This window comes from Falco cherrug, chromosome 3 (genome assembly GCF_023634085.1).
Source record: "Falco cherrug isolate bFalChe1 chromosome 3, bFalChe1.pri, whole genome shotgun sequence".
NCBI classification, from domain to species: Eukaryota; Metazoa; Chordata; class Aves; order Falconiformes; family Falconidae; genus Falco; species Falco cherrug.
The window spans coordinates 44,731,535-44,750,479 of NC_073699.1; positions in this window are offsets into that span (position 1 = coordinate 44,731,535).

Sequence of the window (18,945 nt, forward strand, 5' to 3'; positions counted from 1 at the left end):
AGCATATTTTTAAAAAATATAACAGCTTTGACTACACTGAAATGAGCGTGAGGAAGAACACACTTCCAGACCTCAGGATCTCTCTTCTTTCTAGGGAAAAAAAAAGTAAAGAAGCAAAAACTTGCTGCCTGTTAGAGGAAGTTGCATGAATTTAACTTATAACATTCAGCTCTAGTAGAGCAATCACAACCTGGTTTTCTTACTCTCATGAAGTACCGGGCAAGTAAAAGCTGGTTAGGGAAGTTATACTTAGCAGAAGAACGTCTCTCTTGTAGAAGATCAGATCTGAGATACTTAAGATGAGATTGGTCTTGTCCTTTATAGCTGCTGAAGCCATTGCTGTAGCCAGTTAGGTAAGTTAGGACTGTTTGTGTAAGGGCTCTCTGTGAAGTTATGAAGTGATGCATCAGCTTTTCCTCTGAACAACACAAAATATTTATTTCAAACCTCTCTGTGCCTGAAGGTAACATATAAATTTGGTGTCACATAGTTGGCAAAGGCAGTTTCAGAACTAGGCATTCTGAATCCTATGTGGCATGTTTTGTAAGTGGTTGTTTTTAGTCTAAAAAGATAGTTGTCATCTTGCTAATATACCAATATGTAAACAGCAAAATGATGATGTGAAAAAATGGAAGAACAAATATAAAACATTTTGTAACAGCTTACTTTATTTCTTGTAAATACTTCTTTTTTGGTGACATACTAGAATAAACAATCATAAGTAGAACTGTAACAATTTTTGTGAGCACAGTGATATCTGAATAGAAATGAGGACTGGAAAAGATTCTTAAGTCTAATGTTTGCCAAGAATTTGTTTTTTTGTGGAGGGTTGTGTGTGTGTGGGTTTGGTAGGGTTTTTTGGTTTTGCTTGGTTTTATGTTTTTGGGTTCTTTTTGGTGTGTGTGTGCTGTATACTCTGTTCAACCCATGATTGTTTTGTGGTTATAAAAGTTCAGAAAGATGTGAAAATGAAACAAAATGATTGTTATACAGTGCCTGAAACCTATATTAATTCACGAAATATAATCAGGTTTCAAAAGAATAAATCTAATTCTGGCCTTTTCTAGTTAAGAAACAAAACCAATTTGAAAACCATAGAACAAACTAAAAGCAATTTTTTTAAACACTCAGAAGCAAAATCTAGTCAGTAAAACTGTGTTTCATGTGTATACTATATATAGGTTTTACAGGAGGCACTTTTAGAATTAACAGTTTTGTATATACCATAAGTAAATAAACAGATGAGGAAGGATATCTGTCAGATACCATGGTGACGGGCTTTAGTTTAAATCTGTAAGGCAGATAGATAGAAGTAGATTAACTGGCCTTAGTTATTTCATGTTCGCTGTCTGAGTGGTAACATGTATCCGCGTTGAGCTGGAGTGTCCTAGCAGCCTGAAGTTGCAATGTCTTTACTGCCTTTTGATGCATCTTGTTTAACATTTGCTTAACATATTTATTCAAATGAGGCAGCCATTTTTTTATCCCTTATCAAACGAAGTGGGACAGCTCTAGGACAAGAGCAAATCGACAGTAGCAGTAGAAACACTTGAAGATGTCTTCTTTTTTTGTGATAATAGTGAAGAAAATATCAACATCAGAAGGTATGCTTGTGACATCATTTGTTAGCCAAAGTTTGGGTAACTATTGCTCTATCTCTTAAAATGTAATAAACTTTAAAGATTGCAAGAAAGCAAAAATGCAACAAACAACCTTAAACCCAAATCAAAATCATCCCTCCCATTCCCAACCCAATGAAAACTAACTAACCCAACTCTGGGAGCATGTAACCCAATCAAATAAATAAATAAGGTTAAGGCTTCTAGATGGAGTATGATTAGAGTTTAATTCAAGTACTTATAAGATAAAGCTCAAAATAACCTATCCTGTCTGGCAATTGTTTGAATTACCTTGAATAAAGAATTGTGCATAGTGTAGCTTTTAACTTTACCATGATGGTGACACGTGCATGCTCCATCCATCACCCATTCTCATCTTCTCTCTCCTGTTCTTTTTCATACTGATTTCTATTCTACCCTGCACTCATCACTGTGATTTGTATAGACAAAACATGTACCAAATCAGTAACAGTCTTAATCATAGCTGATACTGGGTTCTGGCCTCACCCTTCAGGCATCTTCTGTCCCTCTACTTTAAGGATTAAGTGCCCAGACCTCCCCTCAGATCTATCCAGCAGAGTCCCACAGCGTCAGTGGGTCACACAGGTGTGTCGTGGGGACGGCTGTGGAAGCTAAATGCAGAATGCCTCACTATTGACCCTTGGGGAAAAAGCTGCCTGTGTAGCCACAGTAACTTCCTATGCAATCTTTGCTTAGGAAGGTTTACAGCAAAATCTATGCTTAAGTGTCCCAAACGTGTGAAATGTGATTTCAAATAGGAGAAAGAGTACCCCCTTAGAAATTACCTGCTAACCCTATAGCAGTAAGTAGTCTCACATAAACATGCTAATCTCCAGAGAGCATGAGAGGAAAAGATGTCTTAAAAATTATGGTGATTTAATTTTATTTTGCCCTAGAATGACATCCTCCTGAGTATTTGTGAAAATGAAGATGAATATGCAGGGCTACATTTGGTTGATTTCGCGCCAGATGGCCAGTTGCAGAGGCTGAACTAAGCTGAACTGATTGATTCGTTTTTGCCATATTGAATGCTGGCGTTTACCAGAGTTCACATCATTCAAATACTAACATTTTTGGTGCTTTGTCTTTTTATTTATTTATTTTTTTGTTTTTCTCAATTTCTTGGGAAGACCTCTGCTTTCATAATAGATTCTCCCTCCTCTCTTTTCTGCCTCAGTCTTTAAAGGAATCAGTCTCTTTCCTACCAAAGTTTGTTTTGTCCACCCCCCCCCCCCCCCTTGTCTTTAAGAAGATTTAATAAACTGCTCACAGATAGGGAAAGGGGAAAATGCAGAGGGCACATGTGCATTATAGTATTTTTATTCCTCCAGAGGTTTAACTTTCTCTTGCACTAGATTATTAGATGTTAACAGAAAATTCAACATCTTGTATTAAAATGGAATTCTTAAAATCCTGTTGTTTCAATTTACCTGTTATTTTTGGGACCATATAGCAAATCATTTCAGTTCCCAATGTTCTAACTTTCATGGAGATGTTCCATTAAAAGCTAATGGAGATGATCTCAATGGTTCAAGAGATATTACTCCAGAAGCTTATGGAAATTAACAGAAAAAATAATCTTTCCATCTGTTTTGAGCTATTTTTAAGATATTTATTATAAACAATACATAGGGAGTAGGATACCATGTGTGATTGTGCACATATGCATCTTATAATTCAGAACAGGTGTATTTTAGGGGAAGATTTAAAAGACCTAATGAACATGGGTTTTCTTGTTAAGTTCTGTGGGCTTTGGAGAGGTTTCAGTAAAACCTTATTATAGTGTCTTTCTATGAAAGTGGCAGTGTACATATTTTTATTAATTTCTATACCTGTGCAAAACCTATTGGAACATGAAAGAAAGTAAGACCTACTCAAATTAATTTTAAATTTTCATGTAAAATACAATAGTTTGTTCATGTTGTAGAAGGGAAAAATTATATCTGAATATATACTAGGAGGTAAATATAAGCAGATTAGTCCTTTGGCAAAAGAACATCTGCATTTGTGAGTGGAGTCTTTTCACTCAATAACCAGCTGTAACTCTAAGTGTAATGTCAGAAGCCACCTCTTTGTTAGGCCAAGTGATTTGTAAAGCACAATTCCTTACTGATTTCATACCTTAGATAATGAGGGCTTTGTAAGGTCAGAGAAGGAAAGAAGTGTTGAGATTTATGCCTTATGGACAGCACTACCGGTTGATTAACAGGAGAAATTTGGATCAAAACACTGGTCAAAAAACAGCAGAAGATGGCAAAGCCCTACCTTGACAGAAGCCAGTAGAAATTTTACTGTGGACCTGAAAGGTACCAGGATTTTGCAAAAAGAAGTTTGGGGCATGCTCATTATACAGGACTGAATCTACAGATAGAGCCATCAGCTTAATCTCTAGTGTGCTGCAAAGTCTACCCAGTGCTTTGCGGGGCAGCTGACCTGCGTGATTGACATATGCTTGTGTGGGGCTGGGAATCCTCCATATTACTTCAGAACAGATATTTATGCTGGCTAGCTGGCATAGACCAGGTGATTTCTTCAAGAGCTACACCTATGGAGGGCATGACTGTCCTCAGGTCTCCCGTCCAGCTTTAATGCAGCTCAGCTGGATACTCCTCACCAAAATTTTCTTCCTTCGCTCAATGACACCACGCGGGTTCCTCCACTGTGCTGGGCAATGCAGAGGCAGGAGCTCTGCTTGCCCTGGGTCACACACCTCTGCTCTGAAACACAGGCTCTTGGTGGCCCCAGAGCTCAGGTGCAGACATGTTTCTCCACAGGCATCCACTGATGTGGATGACAAATGGGAAGGGGATTTTGAAGTGTGGAAGTGCACATATAAAACAATGAAAAAGTTGATAGAAAAATATTTCTTAGATATCTAGAGCACCACGGATTTACTCTTCAGCCCCAAAACATTCTCTGAATTTTTTCACATATTTTAACAGCTGGCACAGTGAAAAAAGTACAGCAGTAAAGTTTGCCGTCTACCTCACCCCAAGCACCTCGCGACACTTGTGCTCAAAAATGCACGGTAGGATTGATGTAAATCTCAACTTTTCTCAGCAATTCTCTGCACATCTTTGTGACCTATAACAGTTCCATGAGTCAAACAGAGCAGTCAGAAACCCAGCCTATAGGATTGAGAAGGATTAAAAAGGGTGAACCTACAGTACTTTATTGACCTAGGTCCTCACATTAACCTGATCTGATCCTTTAATTACTATGAATAGAATAGGGCTTACAGTCCTACTTAATAACACCCCATGCTTTTTAGTCTATAAAGAGCTTTCCTATTCATGTGGCCTCTTCTTTTCAGATTTACAGATTTGTAGCAAGAAGGAGTGCATTTTTTTTTCTGGCACTCCAGGGGAGAAAGCTACCTAATGTGTATGTGAGAGATACTCGAAAGCATAACCGCAACCTTTCTGGCTTGAAAAAAATTATTTGAAAATCAGTCCTTGTTCAAATTATTTGCTATTTGGCAGGAAAAGGTGAAAGTGGAAAAGGCAAAGGAAACATAAGATCTTAATTTTATAAAGGTAGTAGAAGGAGCTTGGCAGGGTTTTTATGCTAATTGGAACTGTAATGAAATAAGATGCATACCTTTCCCCCTTCCCATGCACGTTTCCCCCCTTCCCATAGGCTCAGAGAACTGGCACGTTACTGTAATCTAGGCAGACTGATATATACACATATGATCACATATATGGGTGATACATGATACTATAATTAATAACTGGTATTTTCTCTGAATTGAGGAAAGCAGCTGCAGCCCACTGATAAGGTACTTTATGAGAATAAAATCAAAGCCGAGCATTAATGATTATAATTTGTTGTGATCGAGAACTGTAAAACAATCAATTTATTTCTTGAACTGAACTGAAATATGAGTGGGCCACTGGGTTAAAAATGAAAAGGGGAAACAGGTTGCGATTAAGAGCCTAAGAAATGGTGCTAAAAGTGGTATAAAAAGTGGGAACAGTCTCCCTAATTTTTACATGAACATATTGTGTCTAGCATCTTGCATGGATCCACACAGAGGCCAGGCTGAGGGAGCAATCCAAACTTGTTTTCAAGTTAAAGAAGGAATGAGTGACAGTAGATAAGTAGAGGGTTTCGGGATTTTTGGCGGGGAAGTAAGAGAGAAGGAAGATTCTGACCAAAAAATTGCTGGAGGTGGGAAGAACCCAACCAAAAGCAGCTTTTTCTCTTTCAGTCATCACTTCCAGTATGATTTGCCTGAGCACACAATCCTTGACTATTGTAATTTATAAAAAGATTATAGTTGTATACTGAATTTGGAAGAGAAAGACAGTATGCTGTAGATATTTTACCATTTGGAAGTTTTTCTGCTTATTAAGGGACAACACATTTCAGTATTATTTTAAGGCTAAAACTTGATCAACATGCAGCAATGAAAGTGGCCTCATTTTATTTGACTAAAATTGCTGTAAATAACACTGTTAGTAAAATAAATACTGAAAGAATATGGTATTTGACAGCAAAGATGTACTTAAAATGTTTTATTGTAATTCCTTAGCTTTCACAAGACAGGTATTGTTAGCAGCCAGTCTGATTAGTCTATCAAAGAACATTGCTGTCTCCTTCTCCCCCACCCTCCACCCCCCTGAAGATAGAATAATCTTTACTATGCTTTTAAGGAATAAGGATTTAAATTGAAGCAAACCATGAAACTGCCAAAGCATGCTTATTATTGACAGGTTATACGAAAATGATTGCTTAAAATTCCACCCGCAGACAGACAGACAAACAGACATATATAATCCCTACTTTAGCATTACAGTCTTTCTCTCTATTGCTACTCTATGCAGCTGTAATCTCAAAAGACCATTTATTAAATGTGAAATATTGTATGCTCCTGTAGCCTTCTTCCTTGATTGTGTTCCTAGGGCCTTGTTGGGCAATTGATTACTCTGTGCACAATCCCACTGCTGTAGGTATTAATGGCAAAACCCCCATTGTCTTCAGGATTTAGGCCCTTTATGATTTTTTAGAAGTTCATTATATTTTGCAAGCAACTGAGTTTAAAATCTGTGATTGGAAAGACTTACCCCTCACATCTTCCTGTGAAATGTTTTACCTTTAGAATGAAAAAGCATTTGGAAACTGTAGAATGGTTTTGATCTGCAGGATTAAAAGGAATCAGTTCTGAAAATGGATTCACATCATTTTCTTTTTGGGTACCCAGTCCTTGGGGGGAGGGGGAGGAGAGAAAAAATAACAGCTGATTTAATATAAGCGGGCTGAATTCCCTCTCCTGGTGGGTCTTTCAAACCTCCAGTTTCTGTTCTTGCCATCGCTCTGTGAATATCCCCCTCCCCTTTTTGTTAAAAGGCATTTCCTATGAAAGCCTACAAAAGCAGCTTTCAATCTGATTAAGCTTCTTCCGTAAAAACATACAAAAATAGGGATATATTTGGGTCAGTATCACCCCTCTATTCATCTGCCTTAATTTGCCTAGGCTACTTACTAAGGATACAGCACATGAATGTGAAAGGCTCCTGCAGTTGTTAGGGGCTACCCAAAATTTCATTTATGACATTCCAAGGGGCAACAATGACCATAACTCAAAATCAAATTGTCAACTGTGGGCTCACTGCTGGCAGGGACCAGTTTTCCAGCCTTACCTGGGAAGAACTGTTTCCTGACGGAGGTGAAGGGAACGGTTGTCTTCTGAGATCCCCATCGCTGGAGGTGTCTGTCTCCGGGTGTTCCCCCCTCGTGCATAGGGGCAGTGTCTGATCTCACCCTCCCAGTCCATTTCCACAGCTTGCTCACAATTGACCCTCAGTTGAGGCAAACCGTGTCCCACCTAGACTACCTACCTGTAGAATGGGTATTTCTGTAGAACAGGGTGATTGTTTCTAACGGGTTTTGTGAGGGAGGCTCAGTACCTGAAAAACTTCTCCAGTGTTGACTTTTCCCAACATCAGCACCTGTGTCTCTCTCTTGCCCAGTTATAGACATATGTATAATATTTGTCTCCAGCAGATTAACATCTGTGTGAGATATTTGTGCAGCACTTTACAAAGGTGGTGCGATAACACATCTAAGCACTTTAACAGGGTAGCACTGAAAAATAAGCTTGAACTGGAACTGTGATTTGTTTCTGCCCTTGCAAGAGGTTTGTAATCTTTCTTAGTATTTTTTTTTCTTTAGTACGCGGCAATGTTGAAATGTAATCTTTATTACTAAATGAATGAATGACTGGTGTTGCTTAGGGCACAGACTAAAAACTGTTTTCGTGTGAAGCCCAAGTATTGTTGCTGTTGCAGTTGTCCTGTTTTTTTTATTAGCTCTGAACAATGTTGGACTACTCTTGAAATCTAATAATCTCCATAAAGTGTCTTCCCTCAGTAGCATCTTTGATAATGGAGAGTAGATTCTAACAATACAATAAAAGCATAAAAGAGAATATCATCATAACTGCTTTCAAAAACTAGAAAAAATGAACAACTAAAAAGGAAGCAGAGTGTATAGAAAGCAAAAAGAAGAAAAGATACTAGTTTTTAATCACTTTTGTTTGTATTTATGATTTAATCTGTTAACAGCCATGTTAAGTACAGCTTAGGATTTGGTGGATATTTCAGTGCCAGCTGCACATCCTTTTTTTCTGAGGAGAAAGACAGAGAATTAACCAAAAATGTGATATGTTTTACTCAAGTTATTAGTTGAATTCTAAAAAAACCATATTATTTTCTTTTTTCCTAATGGCCATCAGTTGCCATTAAACATGTTTAAATGGAAAATGGTTGTTTTAAATAACTGTTCTGTATATTCCTTTTATTAGCTAAGCATCTTATGACCTCTGAAGAGCAGAAATGGCCTTTGAGACAAAATCATCTTCACAGTGTGTGTGTGTGTGTGCATGCGCAAGCATGCGTGCATGTCTGCCTATGCATTTATAGATATGCATGTGTGCAAGCCAGAGAGCTTCACAGGTGATAACTGGAGAGCGAACTCCCGTAGTTTTCATTTGATTTTTAAAAGCAGAAAATATGAATTGTGCCCTCAGAATGCAAGAATGTTACAGCTCTTTTGCTACGTAAGTGGAAGATATATTTTTTTAATTATAATCTTTTATACCAGTGATTTTTACATGAAGCAACATTCAGATGTTTTATGTTTCACATTTATTTAAACAATCATTGTCTGTCTCAAAATATTTTCCCTGAAACCTTATGTACAGGTAATAAAAACCTTGTATTGGAGCAGGCTCATCTGATAATAGCAATACAAGGTTGTCTGATTATGCCAAAATGATATTGGAGAAAGGAGATTTTATTAACTGACTTAGAATGAAATCCATAACATCTATGAGCTTTCTCTGTTCTAAATGGACCAAAAGCTTCATTAGAGAACAGAAACCTTTTTTTAAAGGATGCATAGTAGAATATAAAATACATTTAAAGTGAAGTCTAGGGAACAAATGATAACTATTACATTTCTTTGCCAGAAAGGTATTCTTTAATTTTACTTCCCCCCACCTCCCTAACGCCCCACGTTAACATCTTGATCCAGCATCTACATGCTAGCACTTTAGGCAACTCACTTGCCTGTTTTAAGTAGTTTGAGAGGTAACCTCAGTTCACAGAGCATCCTAAGACCCAGGTTCAGCGCTACTGGATGCCACACGTGCAAGATATTTTTTCTTGTGTCTGTATAGGTCAGTAGTACCTAGGTTCTGCCATCCACATCAGGCTTTTGAAACACTACTCTTCCTGGTGCTTTTGATGTGCATTTCACCTCAGGAAAATACTTGTTCCAGAAGGGATTTTGCCTGGCACGTTTCTGAGCAGGAACAAAAAAATGAGGGTTGTTAGCTATGTTCCTGTAGAAACAAGGTTTTTCATCCCCGTGTTTACAAAGGCAGTTGCCCACTAGCTCTGGAAGCAATTTTTCTCACTCTTTGACTATCTGCAGGATGACATGTCAGCAGGAGCTGTTAGTAGAGAGTTGTATGTAGTCTTCTGCTTGCCTAATGGTTGCTTTTTGCAGGAGCATTTTGCCTCAGATTGGACTCTTTCTGGTTTTGTAAGGCAGACGTTAGCAGAAAAGCACACACTGGGGAATGTCCTTCAGCCTTTCTTCCTTTGGCTCTGGCACATACCCCTTTCCATGTCCCAGAAGGGAATCCAACTTCCCTTTTAGGACCTTTACAGGACTTCCCTATGCTCAGGCTGAGGAGGAATCCCTGGTATTCAGGAAGGCTTTTCTCAGGGCCCCTTCACTCCAAGCTATTTGCTACAGTGCACAGGATATTTTCCAAGCAATGTACTTTGCAGTTGTCATGTTAGAAAATGATTTTTTCCTAAATATTTTTAGCATGGGTACATACTACATTTTTATTTCAAAAGACTTTATTTGAAAATATGAGGATAAGTGATTGTGTTCTATATATGAAAGGGTATTTTGCTTAAAAACAAACCCCAAAAGACTTAATACTTCTGCAGAAGTTTTAATACAAGCATTTTGGTTGAAACACTCAAACACCTAACATTCTGTGCTTCAGTAAACAACTGACTGCTCCCATAAAATGAGATATAAAAGTCCAGCATTTAAAAAAAATTGTCAGTAAATTAGGGGAATACATATTTTAAACAAAGCAAAGAAAAGCAAACATCAAAACTTTTGTTTTGTGGTGATTAAAAATAAGGCCACTGTGGGGAAAATATGTTGATTGATGTAGTGGAAATGGTTGTGTGTTGCTAGAACAGAAAAATCTGAAAAATGCTTTATTTTGAACATTACAGTTATTTAAATCAGAAAAAGCTATCTTGTAGCTGGTAAAAAATTATACTGAAAGAAGAATTTTGCAAAACTGACGTTTTAAATTTCGGACATCTTTTCATGGGAGATATGCTATTCATTTCACATTATTTCTGACCTTGTTTAAATACTGAATTCTCAACAAATTCAGCAAAATACTGGATTTTGCAGATGACACACAATAAAATACGAATTCTGAATGCTTGCTGCAAAGGTAATATATTTTGGAGAATTGAACTGTTTTGATAAAACTAAATTGTTTTCAGCAGCAAAATAGTTGTTGTTTGTTGCTCAAAAAATGCATTTACTTTAACAAAACTTATTTTCTGTTACATAATGTAATTCCTTCAATACTGAGTCTTTCTACATTGCCTTGCAAATACTTTGCTTGCTTCTAACCGTTAGATTTTGTACAGCCATACAGATTTGCAGCCTTATATGTTTCTCTTTCCAGGGCCTTATTCTATAGCTTCTGAATATACTTTTAGCAATAAATTAAATTTCCAACATGTGAATGGCCTTCTGAGATGAGCCTTGCTAAAAAAAAAAACAAACCCCAACAATATGGTAAGAGAATTCATAAACTACTCAATCTGTCTAAATTTGTTTAGATACCATTGAGTCTCCACTATAAATGGAAACAGCAGTGGCCATGCTTGCTTTACCAGAGAAACCTTTTTTGACACTCAGGAGCTAAGTTTGTCTTCAGTGCTGCAGAGCTGTGCTATTTGAAGACAGAACTGTGGTCATCGAAGGGTTAAAGCCAGTTTTGAATTTGAGTTAATCCATATGCTAATCTATTTTAAATATCCCTGCATAACTACCAGTGTATTTTTAGCAGCGCAGTTTGTTGTTTCAGTTGCCAGCTATTTTTGATGACACAACAAAATAGGGCAGATATAGTTTTAAGGTTTATTTTGGCCTCTAACATTAAAAAGGGCAAAATCCCCCCTTGTCCAAGGGTATTTTTGATTTGAACAGTCTATACCTGCCCTCTGCAATCAGCCAATTATTGTAAGCAGTGTGATGGGCCCAAGGTATTAGTGCTGAGAACATTCCTGTTGTCCCTCGGGTTAGGGATTGTTTTGCAATGATCACCCGTCCTGATTTGAAGATTGCATGACAAGACACTATTAAAGTAAGGGCAAGAAATTCAATTTCTTGATGTCATTTTGCCTGGCCTGGTTTTGAAAATAGGTCACTGTATGCTATCTGGATTTGTATATTGTAACAGCACCTGCTAGCATTATTGTAGTGAAGGGTCTAGCCATATTATCATTATAAACCCCTATTTTCAAGGGTTTATAGACTGTAACTTGACCACAGAAAGAAGTTTCTATCTAAACGGTGGCATGCAAGGTCTCTTCTAAGGAGCATGTTTTTTACTCTGCAAATCTCAACAGATACATGTTTAGCCATTTCTTTGGCAATAAAAAATGAAAACATATTTAAGCTGCAATTTGGTATTAGTAGATTCCTTAAGAAAAAGATACCATGTTATGTTTATCTTTTAATTAAAATGATATCTAAAAGAGCTGGATTTCTCATGCAAATCTGAATAAGAACCTGAGTAAGTATAGGTTATGAACATTGGTGACTGGGCATGTATATTTTAATTATGCAAATCCACAGTAATAAATGCCCTTGTATAATGGAAGGATTTAACAAGGTCAAAACCTGGTTGTTTGAAAAGGTTGGTAAATAAATCATATGGATCTGAACATCAAGTTTACATTTATATACTCATTTATACCACTTTTTCCCATAATGTGGAATTGTGTCTGAGGGAGTCAGCATCACTCTGTGGCCTAATATTTTAAATTGTGAGTAGATTTTGCTTACACAACTGAATCAGCACAGCTGTGCACATTTGTGAGTTTAACACTGATTAAATACTTCCACCTATACATTAAAAAATCCAAACCAGAGTCCCTTACTACCCCTAACTGTAGGTTTTTGCAGAATAGCTGCAGAGGTGCATTTCATCACCTGCCATACACTTCCCAATGCAGTTTACTTTTTGTTTTTAATACAACCAGAAGCAGTCAGGCAGCAACAGAGCAAAATGAAACTTCTCCTAAAACAAAGATAATAAAGTATGTTCGAGTAACATTAAAGGATTGTCTGAAGGCTGCCGATGTAAGGAAATTCAGGGTTAATGCTGCGTTACTTCATTTCGAAGCCAACCCCATTGCGCCTGTTTATTGCAGGGGTCTTCAAACAGCAATTGCACAACAATTTGTCAGAGGCTGCTGCAGCACCACGTGGGCTGAGCCCACCGCAAAACTTTCAGATGGCTGAATGTAAAATTTCCAAGTATTTTTTGGAGGGGAGGGGTCCCAGGGAGGGGAAGAGGAGGAGAACGGTCCTGGCCAGCATCAATGCCTGTGGCTGTGCCATGGGGTTCAACGCAGTGCGAAAGAGAAAGGTGGACAAAAATCCAATGCCCGGGACCGTGACTCATGTTGGCTAGACCTTAAGATTCCTAGAGGTATTATTTTTACCCAGTCCTCGAAATACCCACCGGTAAACCAGAATCCCCCATCCCCTGCAAAGCCAACAGTTTGCTACTTAAATGGGTTTAGACTTAATTTTAATGGAAGTGAAACATAGTCGATGGAGGCAAATTAAAACCATATAATTTTGTAATCTTAGTTTAGCTATAATTGCGGCAATAAAACAGTGGAAAGAATAATTGGGGAACATATGTTTGTGAGTGACATTATCTAGGTGACTTCCCTTTTACGGCAATGTGCTGCTGTCCTATTTGTCTCCCCCTCCCTATGCATTGGAATGACAAACCTGCGAGCCCGGAGTTAATGCTGATTGCGGCAGCTGCTTACACACCGAGTCTCCATGGCAACCGGGGACGTTGCCATGCAACCGTATTCTTTTAGGGACAGGGAAAATGCCCAAAGGCTTACTAAAAATACATGGGGGGGGGGGAAATCTTAAATTTTCTTACTACTGTTAATAGGTATAAGGGACTGCGCTACTGCTTGAAAGCAGAGGTCGCACAAATGAAAACCCAGCGCTGACCTTTCAAAAATTGCTTGCCATTGCTCGAAATCTCGAGCTTTATTGACAAAGATGACTTTTGATCGATTGTAAAATTGTAGCTAACACGCGGCAGCCCTCGCAGACTGCAAGATACAGCGCCGGCCCATTGCTATTCCGGCGGGGTTGAAGGTCAGCCCGGAGCCATCAATGCTGTATTGATCAGTGGAGCCGAAAAATGCCCGTGTTTACAGCTCGGCACACCGTGGGCTGCCGCCCCAGCCTCCAGCGAGCTCCGCCGCCCTGGTGTGGTGCACGCCACCGAGCAAGCCGTCCTCCCAGCAAAAGTGACATCACTTCACTCAGCTCAGCTGTTTCTGCAGTTTTCTATAAATAGCTAGATAAAAAATTGAAGGCTGCTTTTGGAGAATTTAGCCAGCCAATCTTCTGATCGTCAGCAGATGAGACAGGCTGGTGTTCTGTTTTTTTTTTTTTTACCCTACTAATATCTAATATTGCACTGCAAATTTTTGCTCCTAGTATTTGGAGCTTGACCCTGAATAACAAAAAATTGTGAATGTTACATGGCTGCATTCTGGATTGTCCTGGAATGGATATTTAATTCACCATTCATCACTTCTCTAGCTGTTAAAATGTGATCAGATAGGAGTGAGGGATGGAGGGAAGAGAAAGTGTCAGTGTAGCTGTATGAGATGTGCAGGCCTGGCATTATGCTGATGCAGCATGCTTGCTGAGCTCAGTATCACCCCTACCTGCAGAAAATCCCACGTGCCAGGCTCCCGGGTGCCCCCCTGAATTGAACACACTGCACTGAAGTCAGAGTTACATCAGGGCTCTTGCTGGTCGTAATAAGAGACAAAGTATTTGAAGGAAGCAATTAGAAAAGCAAACAAAAGTGCTGTTAATAAGCACACTTCCTATTTTTCCTTGATTCCAATTTTGCTGCTCTGTTTCTTAATTAGCCCTCTAAGATAGCTGATGAAAGAAAAACATCATCTGGTCTGTAAATAACCCCTTGCTTGATAGTATTTCTTTCTGGAAACAGGAGCAGTAAGAAGCTGCAAAACACAAAACAAAGTATTGAAACCATTTGGATAAAAATGTGCATTCTGCAAGTTTTATGAAGTTTTGGAGACCATGGCAGCTCTTTTGGAAAAAGGAGAGGAAAATAAATTTATGAACATAAGAAATAACAACTGATCCACATGGAGAAAAGCACGTTCTCTGCAGACTCAATCAGCAGGTAGCCATCATGGTGAGTTCCTGTTGCTTACCATGCCTTTGCCATCCCTGGGTTCCATTCCCAGTAGGAAACGAGTGGGTATGAGGGAAGAGGAGAGTTTCACGCAGCCCATGAGCCTTGCTCAGCTTTCCAGATTTCCCAAGCACAAGCCTGTGCTCAGCATCACACAGGATCAATCTGCAACTGACCCCATCCTTATTGATTTGAACAGGGAGCTGAAACTGCTTGGCAACAGAAAAGATGGAAGTACTTTGTTTTCAAAAAAGTTAATGGCACTAGAAATAGAAAACAGACAGCTCCTTGAAGGTGGAGAAGAGGAACCAACAGGGTTTCTCTCCTGGCTGCAGTGCTGGTTGTGGTGCAGTGGGTATTGTGAAGTGAAACGCTATGGCCTGCGTAGTATGAGGGATTAGAGCAAAGGGCTATAGTAACTCATGCTGGTCTCTAAATATGCATCTGTCCCTTAGCAATGGAAGTGTGAATGAGTTGCAAAATGTATGTAAAATTATTGATGTATGGGACTTTAAAATACATTTGTTCTCAACAGAAATTGATCTAGAAATGATCCTGAATGTATAATTCAGAGTCTGTTCTAGGGATGGAGATCAGTGAGGGCGGTATTCTTAAATATCTTTTGAGTGTCTGGGTTCACGTGATTCAAAACCAAGCTGCAGCTGTTTGTTGAAATATTTCTGCTTGGGTTAATGTTTAGTCTTTTTGAATGGTGAATTCTGATGCTCTGACTTGGGAGGGGAGAGAGAGAAGGAAAATGACAGAATGAGATAAATCTAATCTATCTTCTCCGCAGAGTAGGCGAAGTAGTATTTGACCCATTAGTTGAATGGAATGCAAATAAAACAGGCTAGAAAAGACAAAAGAAATGGAATTTTATAACTTGCTGAATTTCCTTTGTTGCAGAGAAATCTAGCAGTTGAAAGATGGAGTTTAATCGTGCCCAGACAAGTTATTAAAAATTTATCCTACTTCCAGAACAACTCTTGGCAAAGTATTGCCATAAGAAAAAAACCCCACCAAAACCAACAACACAGTAGAAGTTATTTACCGGGATTGTATTTAAAAAAATAATTATGTTTTAAATTTAATTTATTTATTTTTGCATATAAATAGATGTTTAGCCCTTATAACTTGCTGAATTTTTCAGTAATTTTTATTTTTCAATAATTTTCACCCTTTCTCGTTATTATTAAATTCCATAATGTGTTTTAAATAGTACTGGTTTTTAGATGTGTCTCTTCCACTTTGAAATCCTCACAACTGGGATTTTTGGAGCTGAATCAAGTTACTGGTCTTCCTACTAAAAAAATCACCCATTTGGTAAAGGCAGAATAGAGCGAGCTGAAAATAAATAAGATCTTCCCACATTCCTCAGCCCAGCATCATCTTGTCTTATTAGTCAATACAGCCGGTATGTATTGAATACTGAAAAGTTGGATAACTGCTTTTATTATCTTTGCCTGATCTCAAGCCAAACCCCTGATGGGGACAACAGTCTTGACTCTGCATTCTGTGACCTTTTCTAAATCTCATATTGAAAATATGAGTGGATTAGCCAAAGTTGTGAATCACAGACCTGCTCACTAAGTCAACAAGAGATCGTTTGCTAATTTCAATGGAAGCAGGAGCAAATCCAAAGTTGGATTGTGCTCCAGCAAAACTCCATTTGACTTCAGGTCAGGATAAAATTCATTCCCATCATCCTTATTGTCCTTTTAAGTCTTTTTACTGGCAGATGGACAAGGAACTTGACTTTTCTGAATCCTTTCCCAAGAAAGGAAAGGCGAGTCTATCACTTCTATTTCTGAGCACACAAACATCACCTGTGTAGGACCTCCTCTCAGTCCACTGCTGGAAGAAGGGAAAAAATGACTTATAGTGTTGGCAAACACTCGTCGAGTATTTGCTGGTATGATCAAACCTGATATTTGTCAGGGGGAGAGAGGAGGAGTGCCTCAGGTAACAGTTCCTCATACTACCCTGAGCACATGTGGAAGACCCTTGCAAATGCTGCTGGGCTCTGTGTTTTCCCTCTCACTCCCTAGCAGGGCAGGCAAAGCAGCAGTCCTGTAAAGAAAAGTTCTGAGAAAGTGTGTCCTAAAACACTGTACGACAACATGTGGAAGGACAAGGGGATTCCCTCTGCTGTCTGCAATCTTCTCCTTGACTTTATTCTTTAATAAAGTCCTTGTTTATTTTTATTCATTGTGGTTTTCTTTTGCCATCTAGTAACCAAACTTTGAGGATTTCTCCAACATTAGAGGCTGACTGAACAGGAACGAGGATGTAACTGTGTGTGCACAGACACACATGGGGACATCAGCAAACATGCTGCTTTACAAGGCTGTTTACCAGTGGAACTATAGACAGAGCAGCCACATTACTGTTAAATATCTGTTTATTATCTTACAACTAAAAACAATAGACTGTCTAAGGCTGATTTTTTTTTTTTGAATGAGATGAAGCCTTTCATAAAAATTCCTTCTTTATCATTTTGTATGTTTGTGTCAAAATATCTCAGGGCACAAAGCCCAGCAGAAAGCCAACTTAAAGAAATATATAAAAAAATCTTTGTAAGCGCTTTCATGACAGTGAACCATTAAATCTCCTGAGTAATGTAGGGAAGAGCTGGACCATGCATAGATTGCTCTTTACCCAGGATGCACCGTTGCCTGCAAGATTCTGAATAAAGAGACACACCTGCTAGCTAGCTGATAACACTCTGGGGTCATTTCATTGAAGAAACTGTCAGCCAGGAGGTATTTAAATAAAGCCACAGATGAATTCATGACCTGCACTACTGAGACTAAAAAAAAGGTGTTAAAGCAGAAAGAGAATGCAGATAAATGCACATTCCTTTGTATTGCAACAAAACTTTTCCATGTAAATCAACTGAATGGGAAAGAATGGGGAAAGAATGTGTTTCTCTGTACGGTAGCAGGGAAGTGAGATGGTTCAGCTGCACATCTGGCTACTGGCCAAAGCAGTCGTGTGCCATGCTTGTTTGCCTACTAGTGCTGCTTAGATTGGCAAATGCCCATGCAGTTTGAAGAGGGCAGGCGCATGACTGGATGGCTGCCAGTAAGCGTGCGGGACTGATGCCACTGCTGGACGCCATAGCCTGGTAGGAATGAGGAATACAAAGGCATTCAATAATCTGAATGTCCCTTTGCTTCAAGAGAGTGGTGCCAGGCAGCATTTAATGAGAGATTGCTTTGTTACAAAGTCCTCGACATCAAGTGGGCTGGTGAGCTCATTAACCTGACTGCAGCAAATAAAAAAGGCGCACTCAGAAGACTCCCATGATAGCATACTCAATAGTGTAAGAGTCCTTTTGCTTCCTTTATGGTGATCCATTAGCAAGCAGCAGTGTAAACACCATAAAGCAAGCCAGTTTTCTGATTGTTCAACTAAAGTCTGTTTTCCCTTGGGGATTATGCCACCAGTTGATGCAGAGACACCCCCAACCCTCGTTATCTATTACATAATGACCTTCTATGTAACGAAGGATTTTCCCATATTTCTTAGGAGCGCAACTGCAACTAAGGAAACTACTGACAATTCACATCTCTGAAAGGCGAAAGGCAATGGTGTAGGGCACATCAGAAAACAAATAAACCACAAAGTGATGCCAAGGGGAATGGAAAATACGATTATGCTTATGTTTATACAACTTCAGTTAGAACTTATGGAAATGGTACCTATCTTTTCTGTGTCGCCTTTGTTTCTGTTTACACAGGGCTCTGCATCCATAGGAGAGGCAGCTGACCTTGCTTACCTAACTTGGTTCTCTGCATTTTCCACGAATGCTGTTTGCCCTCAGGAAAATGCATGATAAAGTAGTGCTTCCAGAACAAGTGCCTACTGTGTCTCCATTTGAAACACAGCCCTTTGCTGATTTACTAATCAAAGGAAAAAGAGGGAAGAAGCAAATCCCCAAAGAATTTCTCCTTTCAAAACAAAGGGGAAAATTCCTTGTTGTAGTTATTCCATTTAATCCACCGGAGCTACACTAGTGAAAACGTCTTTTTTCCAACACCTGAAAAGGTCAAATTAAAATACCTGTGTTTAATCCCCAGGAACCACAAAGGAGTATTGCTTCCCCATAAGCATCCAGCAAACAGAATGAGAATAATAGCTAAACAAGGTCAATGATTTTTCAGTTTTTGGCAGGCAGATGATCAACATGGATCCAGTGCACACTGGTAGCAATGATTTTTGGTTACTCAATTGCACAGTCAA